An 11,503-nucleotide genomic window follows, 5' to 3' on the forward strand; every position below is an offset into this window, starting at 1 on the left:
CTGCGTGCCTGCTGTTTAACGCTCTATTGACTGGCGTATATGCTGTGTACCCATGCCGAGTATTTCGAGTTTCCAGATCGATAATAGGCTCCACATCTTCGATAGATTATGAGTTGATTTAGCGCAAGCACTTGGAAAACCCTCTAGTATCTTATCGGGACATCGGAAAACAACTCGGAATCGTACAATCAACTGTGAGTCGCGTGGTTAAGCGTTACTACGAAACTCTGAGCTTCGAATCACAAGAGTGTCGTGAAAGCGTTTAAGCGAAATCCCAATACTTGGGGATGGTCAGGGTTGTGGAAAAGTTGAATCTGTCCAAGTCTTTCCTTCAGAGTCAAGGAACGGGGGGGGACTGCATACGTACAAAGTGCAAAAATCTCTAAATCGTGACGAACGGCAAAATACTGCAGGAAAGTCACGGGCCCGGGAACTGTACACCCAGATGCTGACGAACCCTCATTGTCATGATAAGACTTACGACAAGGCGGACTACCGGCAGCTTCCGGGGCTACTGTTCTACTGTACTGTTACCGCCCAGCACAAGTTTGATGTTCCGGAGGAAATAAGGAAGCAGAAACTTTTAAAGATTGCCAAAAAATACACGATTGGGCAAGCGGATCTGCTCATGTGGCAAACGGAGTGCGCCGTTCGTATTATTTCTGGTTCCACTTGATTCCTTGGAATTCTCTCTGCGGTACATACTGCGCAGTGGCCTGGCCGTTGATGACAACAAAAATGTTTGATTCAAATAATCGTTATTTTCCAGGATGCTTTCAAGAATTGGTTGCGTTAGTGTGAGATTAGATTAGATTAGATTAGAAGAAGCTGCATCCAGATGTTGTACTGAACCTTATGAGCGGAGTTAAGCGTAAGACGCGAGCTTATGGTTATGGTATTGAAGTTGAATGAAATAAATATGCCAAAAGCTTACTAATGGGTTATTTTTTATTGTCTGAAAGTTTGAAAAGGATCGATCAATTAGGTAATTTTCTACAGCGTTTCTTCCGTGGAGCAATTTGATGTGGGACAGTAGCTTTTGTATTAATAACCGAGTCCTCGGATTTTATTTGACGTTTTGTCACTTAATCTACGATTCAGGCACGAAGGCCCCTCTGTTTGCCGTAATAGCGGATATAGACCGGAAGTCAGTCCAGCTCATCGATATTTACATCATGGCGTGCAATTTTCAGATAATGAAATAAACGTTTGTCAAACAGGAGGCTCGCCAGGAGAGTTACGCTAGTCATCGATACGTCGAAGGCAAAATATATGTAAGAAAGATGCTCCAAGTAGACAACAAGAACCTTAGCCTCTCAACAAGAACTCGGATTGACAGTTAAGAAATTGAAGTGATGGACGAGTTAGTTTGTTTGGGTTCACTGGTGTCCGCCGACAACTGTGAATGTTATAATATCACCACAAGAGAAATACGAAGTATCATTTTAGCAGCAAATCATGCTTCACTTGGACTTCGGAAGATGCTGCGGTAAAATTCGCCGCATCACGAAGTTGACACTGATGAGACCGATATTCCTCTGTGGCCACGAGACTTGAGTTGTATTCATAGAGAAACAGCATGCTCTTGGTGCCTTTAAACGGAAATCGTTGCTCACCAGCTGCTGGGAGATCCACCCTTGCTCCATACCGCAAAAATTGCTCAGCTATAGTGGACTGGATACCAGATCTATGGATTTATTCGCAGTTTTACAAATTTAGGTATTTTCTACAGATCAAGCACTCATATGAACGGATTTCCAAAGACTTTACGGAAAAGGTTATAAATTTTAATAGTAAAATAAAAAAGGATGATTTGCGTTTATACAGCCATGCTGTCGATAAGAACTTGCATTTTTTACTTTGACGGCAGATAGAACCCTTGACCTTTATAGGCATTGGTGGTATAATCCTCACTTTCAGGGTTTCGCTCCCTGACTGTTGTATATTTACATTAATAGTGATACTAATATTTTTTAGTCGGATTACAGGAAAAAGATGAAACACTCTCGTTTCTATTTCTTCGCAAATTTTGTCAGTTCTCAATATGTGAAATGAGTAGTAATAACTGTCAGTGTTTTTTTTTTTGACGTGTTTAATTAAAAATGGGTTAATTACAGAAGCGTCTGAATAACTTTCGTTTAGAATGTATTCAAATGTCAACACAGCTTGCAAGTTTGAAATGCGTGCAAGAAAATCAGTGATTTTGATTAAATCTGTGAGTTATCGCCACACACACAGATCACGATCAGTACACTACATGACAAACAGTGAATCTTTAGCATTGATCACAAGATTTTGTTCTCTAAGCAGTCTAAGCAGTCGATCACAGTGTCACATCTCAACTAGCAGCTAAAAACAAGGTTACTCGCGTTGTTTGTATTGAGATTCATTCGCTGCATACAACCGAACGTCTGTATCTGTTATATTTTTTAGCACAATCATGCAATGAACATGATATGATATGAAGTTTATCGTAATCTGTACAGATCGCGACAAAGTATTTGTCGCTTACAAGTAGTGATGTCAATGAATCTTTGTCTTGATTGCTAGAAGCAATTTTTTCCATCCCTGGTCGTGGTTATCATAGATACAAAATAAGAACTTGTAATAAGCCAGTTTTTGAACATTTTTCGACCTTGTAATATTTTAAAGAAACTGAAGCCACTCGCAATAAACGAAAGATTCATCTTTCGTACCGTCAAGCGATACAAGGAAACCGATTCTTGGAAAATACTCCCGAAATCTAACCGTAAACGCACTGTAAGGCCACCGGAAGCCATCAAACGAGTAACAAGATCAGTCTGGACGTACGATGCCTAGGGAACTGGGAATCATGAAGAATATTTTGAAAGATGATCATCGATTGGTTCCATACAAAAAAAAACAACAAAAGCATGACGGTTTAAATGAAAAGCAGAAGGTTACAAAGAGTCGAGAGACGTCGGTAGGTGCTCAAGCTACAACGTGATTGTGAAATTTTATTTTCGGACGAAAATATGTTCCTGCTACAGGATCACCACAATCAACGATCGGATATTTGCAGCACATTTTGCTGATATTCTTTTGGATAAACTGAATGTTTAAAGAATCCAGAATATTTGCAGTGTAATGGTATGAGAATGATTCTCCAAAACCAAACAAAAACCAATCAATGCGGAACATTTTCCGGGACAAGTGGTCAGTATATCTTAATATGATTTCTGTAGTACAGAACTTTTAAATTCCCAAAGGTTGTTGTTTACATCCAAGTAGCTATTTGATATTCGTACGCGATTTACGCGATCAAAAACTTTTGAACTAAAGATTTCTAAATATGAAGAAAAGAGAACAAAGAGACGGCAAAAAGACGGTATAGAGACGACGAAAATGCGATGAAAAGATGACGAAAAACGTTGAAAAGTGAACAACAGAATGTCAAAACAAAACAAACAACAAAAGGAGGTCAAAAAATGACGAACAGACGACGAAAATCCGATGAAGAGATGGCGAAACGGCCATGGTAAGACGACAACGATGCAATCAAAAAATTGCATTAGACAAATACGAAGAAAAGACAACAAAGAGGCCAAAAGGCCAGCATAGTAAAAATTACAAAAAAAATAATGTGCTCCGAACTAAATGGGACAAGCCTTAATCGATTCTACGGACTTTTTTACACAAAATTAACAGGTTTTTAAGTTTTGTTTTCTCAAAGCCTTGCTTGGTACATTCCAATAGGAGCATTCCAATAGGAGCATTCCAATAGGAGCGATTAAAAATAGGTGAAAATGAGCGAAATGGGACACTTCCCGATGATAAAAAGGAAAGCACCATGCGACTCTCCGATTTTTTTTGTAAAATCATTTATGTTTTATCAGCCTGCAAGCAGTATCTCAATTGCGTCATAGTGCAGTGATGGCCAAACTGTGTCCCTTTGAGGTAGTCTGTGCGGTCCGCAGACTGATGGGAGCAATTGTAAAGCGAAATTTTAGGATAAATCTGTTAATGGCTAAGGAGGCATCCAGTTTACACGTAATACCTCGTGCATGTTGTGCAGTCGAATACTTTCCGATGTGAATATAATGGTATTATGGTATGAATATTATTAATCATAGGAAAGGATGGTTGATGCCGTTTGAGGACATTTTGTTGTCAGCAGTAATGGTCAGAATGCGGCCTTTCATGCGAAGATCTGGGATTCTTACCAACAGCAATATGCTCAGTACATACTCTGTGAAAACGGGTCAAAGGTTTCAAAGCTAATAGACTAACATTCGAAATTTGTCTACTGTGGCAGGAAGGATTCGCTCACTAGGTCGATTATGACAATCAGAAAATGTTATTTGTTTACGAATGCTCATGTGAAAAGAACGAATTTTGCTAGTGACAATTTACAAAAAGATCTTTGCATAAAACCATGTAAATGCCACTCTTTCGTTTTACTGAAAAAATCTGTGAAAAAGCTCATTTCTGGTTGAGTTTTTCCAATAGGTATTAGATTTCGCCATCTCGGAGTATATCTATCAAAATAAAATTACGCTGAGGTCAACTGAATACGGATTGCGAATAAAAATTACTATTTCGCGTTAGTGTTCGGGTTAGGTTGGAATCTAAGTTGATTTTTATTGGACCAGTTCACCGCCACAAAGCTTACATTTTCTGCAAATGCAAAATTTTGTATTTTATAACAATAATACAATTAGCTTATTTCATGTCGTTTCAGACAAAATCTTCTCGGTTTCATTTTTTAAGAAAAGTATCCGATTTTTTTTTTGAGACTTCAGTGGTCAATACATAATTTATGAATTACCTATCCCAATTGATGTTAGTTGCTTTAAATAAATGGATATGTTCTTAAAAATTTTGCAAAACTCAAACAAGTGAGTTTCAAAAGTTTTGAAAATAACGCATCATTCGTACCGGCAATACAGAATTCACGTAAGTTTTATACCATAAAATCCCAGAAAAAGAAGATTGTTAGAAAATGACACACGAATTTCAAAAAATCCAATCCATGATTTTCTCATCCTACCACTATAATTCAACTAGGGAAGACTTTTTTTCTCTTAGATATTAACCAGAGTCTATACGAAAGTTTTGGGACTTTTTTTCTCTAACCCTCCACTGACCTCCACACCAAAGAGCTCATATCGAGAGCCCTCTGGTTGTGGACACTTACTAACAAAAATTAACGCAATGCGGAGTATTAAACTACAACAAGAAAGACAATGAGAAATTCCAATCGAACATTAGCTCCTTTGAAGGGATTCTAAACTAAGTATTTAGTATTTAGTGATAACGCTTATGGTACAAAATAAAATTTGATGCAAATAGTTGACACATTATATGATATATACGTTTACATTTACATCAAAAGCTTTCAGCTTGCTTTTCATGAGAGTATTACTGAAGCTTTAAATTTCCCATATCGTTAATGAATACAGTAATGACCCGATTTTGTCACCCCCATGATGAATTTAGGGGTGACAAAAACGGGACAGTGACAAAATCGGGTATTTTTTCAATTTTATATTTTTTTGCAGATAACTTAGAACGAACTACATATATTTCATTCTGATCACTTTTAGGACCTTTCGCACTTCCTTATACCTCTCTGTGGACATTTGTCACCTGTGCTGTGAGGTCCCACAGGTATGAAAACACGCGTTTATTAATTGCGCCGAAATGGTTGATTATACTGTTTGACTATGTTCAGAGAAATGTCACAGCGTAAAAAGCTCTTTCTTATGGTATGAACGATTCTTTGATTAACCCCCCTAAAAGTAAGATAGAAAATTTATTTTTCAAGCAGTAAGAGGTAGAGCAAAACAATGTTCTACAAAATTTTTGAGAAGATTATTATAAAGAACTTTGCCAAAAAAAGTGACCTTCTAGCTATTATAGTTGTGAAGATAAGAAACAACTTTTGTGGAAACTCCACGAAAATCAACACAGTTCTTTTCACAGTGTTTTAGCACATTTGACATGTTTGAAAATGATTTTCAAACTAAGCTTTTGATAAATCAAAAGCGTGACAAAATCGGGTAAAAAACGTGACAAAATCGGGGGTGACAAAATCGGGTCAAAAACGTGACAAAATCGGGGAGTGACAAAATCGGGGAGTGACAAAATCGGGGAGTGACAAAATCGGGTTACCACTGTATTAAGAATAAAAGAGGACCTATATTGCTTCCTTGTGGAATTCCGACATCAATCGGGTGCAAGGTACTATGAACACCGTTTATACCTACGAATTGCTTGCGATCTGTTAGATAGCTTTTGATCAAGTCGTTAGCGACTCCTCTTATTCCGTAACGCTCAAGCTTTTTTAGTAAGATTTCGTGATTTATGGGGTCAAATGCTTTTTTAAGGTCGATTTAAGCTACGATTTTTTTTTATCAATTTCATATATTAACTTATCGATTAGCTATATAATAGCAGTTGATGTTCCGCAGCCTTCCCGGAAGCCATACTGAAATTTGTACAAAATATTGTTAACACAGAAAAGTTTACAAGCCGGTTTGTTAGCAGTTTTTTGATTATTTTGTTCAGAACTGATAGCGTTGAAATTGTACGATAGTTAGAGGGGTCACTGAACACTGGAACAACTTTTGCGATTTTTAAGATATTAGGATAAGTCCCGGATTCTATTATTTTATTGAAGATATTCGCAATAATCTCAGAAAGCCGAGCTGAGTTGGCTTTCACTAAGTCTGCAGGTACATTATCACGCCCTCTTCTTTGCCTGACATCAAGTTGACTAATCAATATTGTGACTTCGTTGACACTGGCGGGTCTGAGAAAGATCGAGTTATTAACACATTTCACAGGCATCAGAAAATCAAAGTTCGATTTTGGAAGTGTAACTGCTAGGTTGTTTCCAATAATGGCAAAATAACTGTTGAATACTTCGGCAACTTCGCGATTAGAATCTTCTACATTTTCATCAATTCTCAGTTTTAGCTGTTCACTAGTTTTCGTTCGACCAAACACTTCGTTCAACTTTTTCCAGACATTAGAATGACTCGAGCTATTAAGTATATTTTAGTAATATTCCCTTTTTTACCGTCTCTTAGCAACTTTAAGCTTCTTCGAAACATGAGACAGCATTTCGATAAGATGTGTGTTATTAGGGCTTCTTTTGACTTTATCAAGGTAATTATTTTTCAATTAAATCAATCTCCAGAGGCTATAGGTCATCCAAGGACAATGCTCACCTTTTATTCTAACAGTTTTTATTAAGGAATTGGTGCATTCAATTAAAAGATTGTTATAGGTTGTAATTAGGGTGTTCAGTGTAACGTCAATATCATCATTAATCGCAAAATCACATAAAAACATTGAAAATTTATGCTGTAGCTTGACTCGATCGACTTCTGGCGATACAAGATTCAGTTTTTTAGTTAAGACGTTGAACAGTTCAACAGTTAATTATTGCTGATTGAATTGAAAACTTGTAAACGAGTGGAATTTCTGATAAAAGTGCGATTTTACGTTGAATTTTCCAGTACCTTCGGTGTATTTATTTCTGCATTATTGAAAAGTTGTTCGCCGAAAATACCGTAACAATTGTGAATAAATATGTTTTTCTAATGCATTTTATCGTAAATTTTCTAAAATTGGGACTATGAAAAGCTTATTTGAAAGATTTCTTTGTCGGCCGGGTACTGCGTTCTCAATTATATATTCAAAAGGAGTTGATTTTGGCAATAAAGGGGTGAATTTAAATTTGCTAAAGTATGATATTCTGCACAGAAGGAAAAAATGAATCTTACATTCGACGTAAATTGAAATCCGATAGATTTTTTTCATCAAATAAAACGTAAATAAAATGTAAACCGTTTTGAAAGATACATTTTTACATCGATCCAAACGTAATAAATAAGACAGTTAAATAACACGTAATTTTATATGTTTTGCGAAGTTTCATTTATATGCATGTCAAAAGACGTAAAATTACAAGATTTTTTCGAAATAAGTGAAGAAATGTGTGTATAAGAAAATTCTTCTTGAATATTTTTTTCTGCATCTTTTAACTCTTCATATTTCATATTAATCGCGTGGCAATTTCTATTGCCCATGATATATTGATCAATCTAAAGTTCAAGAAAGCATCGACCAGTGTGCCAAGCTTTCTGAAATTTATTAACATTAACATATATATTCTTTTTGCAAAAATTTCAACCAATTGGACATTAGCAAAACGGGAAATGACTAAACTGGACACTGCCAAAATAGGTGACCGACATTGATGTTGGAGATTCATGCAACCTTGAACGAAATTCATATAAGGAGAACCCACTTCTGACTGCGACAAAAAACTTGGTGCGTGATATTGAAGAAGCTTTAGCTGTGTGTCACGCAAATTTTGCGACAAACAGCATATTGATAAAAGAGAAAGAACATCTGCTTTTGAATATGCTTTACTTTCAAGACGTCATTTGACATCGTTTAGTTTCTAGACATCAGCTAGCATGATTGCCCCTGATCTCGGAGAATATTAGACCCACATATTAATGCTGATATGCTTGAAAATAATGGGTTGATATTAATTGAAAAGAACGGATTTGGAACATACAATGCCGTCTTTGCCTCTCGAAATATTTAAAATTTCATTAAAAAATCGCGTAAATCCTATACATACTATCATCCAACTATAACATTATCATGATGCAAACACAAAACAGTTCTGCACCAATTTCCAACCGCAATCTCCTGAAGCCGTCAAATTGTGGTGTTTGTGCTCAAGAATGAGAAAAAATGAACGAAATAAAAATCAAGAAACAAACTGGGCAGAAACTGACAAAAATATTCATATATCCAACACTTGGCATTTCGTCCACCACAAGTAACGGATCTACACAACACACAACTGGCATGTATTCCGTCCGAAGAATATTGGTGTGCCGCTACGGCAAGGCAAGCAAAACGACTCGGATTTAGTTACTCATTTTCCCTTTCGTTTTGACCCAACTGGCAGCCGAACGTTAGGAGAGTTTGGAGTCCCCCCGTTCCCCCCCGTTAAACGTGTCCACCATGATACCACCACGAATCGCCGTTCATACGTACGAGCGAGATTCTGCGGGGGCTTCGAGGTACCCCGTGCCGTGGTGGTTTTCGATCTTGTGGCCTGTGTCGCGCGAACTCAAATACATACATACAATATGCTACGGCCGTCTTGTTGGCCGTTGTCTTGCTACGTTCAGGTTTAACTCCGTATAATGCTCGGTTTGAAAGTACCCGTTCCTGCGCTACACATGACCGCTTTTGAAAGACGGTTTAATTCACCAAGTTCGGCATGCTTTCGGTCGACAGACAGAGGCCACAAAAGTGTAAATAATTACTCTATAGTGTTAGTGCCGAGAGCTGAAAGAATCGAACCGTTCAAGACGAAAAAAAAATAAATATTACGTTCCACACAGCCAAACTGAAATTGTATCGCGGAAAAGTTTGCTGTCGGTCCTTATCTCGACGCAAGTTACTCCTTTGCTTCGCACACTACACAGGCAGGCAGGCAGGCAAAAGGCGCATTTTATGCAATACATTGCAGTAAATTTTTCATATACATATGTGGCTACCATTATGGGAGAAACCACTTTTGGAGACAGTGCAATGAATGCAGCAAAAACAGCAACGTAAAAAGAAACAAGTTGAATAAACATCAGATAAAGTCGATTCACTCCGAAAGCGACGTTTGACAACACGGTTAAAAGTGGTCCGCTTTTCGATCGGCACGAAACTTTCCTTCCTGGGCTGGAAGTCGTCGCCATTGCTGACCAAAGTTCGGCTTTTCACGAAACTTTCATATTGTTACTGATGCATAAGAATTAAATCAGTTGCAAAAAGGTAAGTAGGTAGTTGCAGTAAGGTAAATTTAAAAGAAAAACGACACCTACTTATTTTGCGAATTCTGCCGGATGGTTTCACGACGACGAGTCCGTTGGATCCGTGTTGACGAACTGTATTTCGACTGTACTTTTCTTCTTCTTCTGCTCGACGACCTCTACTACTGCGCTGCCCTGCCGAATATTTTCGCCGTCAAATTTATCGATACAGATGGGTGATATACTATACACTCTACTTCTTTTTTTTTGCTTTTTTTTCTCCGTAACACACCTTTGCGCTCCGTCACACTTTCTTCGGCTTTTGTGCTATGACTGTGTCGGCGAAGGCCTCTTTAATATATTTACGATTTTCTTGGAAAATTGATTGGAATAATTTTTCACACACTGATTCTCCTCTGCGAAAGAGATTGGATGGGCCGATAGGTTTTCTTCTACGGTGTGCCGTCTTCCTGGAGCCGGCGCTGGCGTTGGTGAGGGTAGAGTAAACTTTTGTTACTTGAATGAATTTTCATGAGATTTTTTTTTCACGAATCACTCTTACACACTAACAACACTTTTTCAACTGTTACTAAAAGCAGTGTACTCTGTTGGCCACATGTACTAATTAGGATCTATTAAGCTATGACGACCAACAGAGACCGAATTTCGCCAAATGGAAGTTTGTCTGCTGTTAATTTCCTGAAGTGTTATTTTCAGGCTCTAGTTGTGAAAGCTGTCGGCATGTAGACGTACGAATATCGTCTACACAATGACATCGGTGTCCATAGGGTGCTCGTAATGAAGTTGTTTTTCTCTGCTATATAACGTTATTGTTTATGTCACCAGTATCGACGCGAAGCTGCACGCTGTCTCAGCAAACGACGGAAGCGGAACCAAAGTACGGATTAATAGGAAAACCGTGGGGGCGGGAAACAAATAAAATCGAATCGACTAAGCGGCTTCTTGTTTCTGGGCAAACTTTGCGCAAAAATCACGACAGTCAGTTTTTTTTTGTCCGGTTAAGATGTAGCGTTTTCTTTTTTCTTGTTTTCGCGAGTTTATATTTTTTATTCTCTAGCCGGCAGAATAGTTGGAGACAACGCACTAGTAACTTTTTCGGCTTCGTCACGATAACTTTTTTTCTTTCTTCGCTATCGTCGCACTACAATTTGCTTCCTAGAGACGGTTCGAAGCGAAGATTTCCTGGATTTGCTTTATCCTCGGGGCAGAACGCGGCTCGGTGTGTTTTCCACGACACGGCACAGAAACTTTCGACGTTTTTCCGTTCTTTACTCGCTTCGCTGCGACAGCTAGGTTTCTCCACCGGTTCCGAATTGTAAATATTTACTTTTTTCCTTATTATTTGAATGCGGTAAGAGAGATTATATATGTGTAATATTTAGTAGTATATATAATTCACCGGATTTACATTAATAAGCAATAAGCGGCAAAAATTTCTGCGGGGATGCGAAACAGCGCGACCTTCCTTAAACGTTGTCGCTCGTAGACTGACTTGTACGGAAAACTCTAAATTTATAACCGAGCGCAAAAAGTCTTGCTAGTCTGTGGCGAAGCTCCAAGCGCACGAGCGCATACACGTCGTCGTCGGGGTCTCCCTTTTGGATATCGGCCGCGGTTGTGTCGTACCGTACGTGTATGATTCACACACCGGAGTCTGCTGGCTCACTCAAACGTACGCG

At 38.2% G+C, this 11,503-nt stretch overlaps 1 protein-coding gene across 4 annotated transcripts in view; it reads right to left on the reverse strand.

The window, feature by feature from the left end:
• Nucleotides 1–11,251, reverse strand: part of LOC128738214 (uncharacterized) — a 693,074-nt gene extending 681,823 nt beyond the window's left edge. For all 4 annotated transcript variants that reach the window (XM_053833186.1, XM_053833185.1, XM_053833184.1 and 1 more), the window contains exon 1: nucleotides 9,876–11,251. The gene's annotated coding sequence lies outside the window, so the exon portion shown is untranslated. The remainder of the gene's footprint in view (nucleotides 1–9,875) is intronic.
• Between the last annotated feature and the right edge of the window lie 252 nt (nucleotides 11,252–11,503).

The sequence above is a fragment of the Sabethes cyaneus genome, chromosome 2 (genome assembly GCF_943734655.1).
Source record: "Sabethes cyaneus chromosome 2, idSabCyanKW18_F2, whole genome shotgun sequence".
NCBI lineage: Eukaryota > Metazoa > Arthropoda > Insecta > Diptera > Culicidae > Sabethes > Sabethes cyaneus.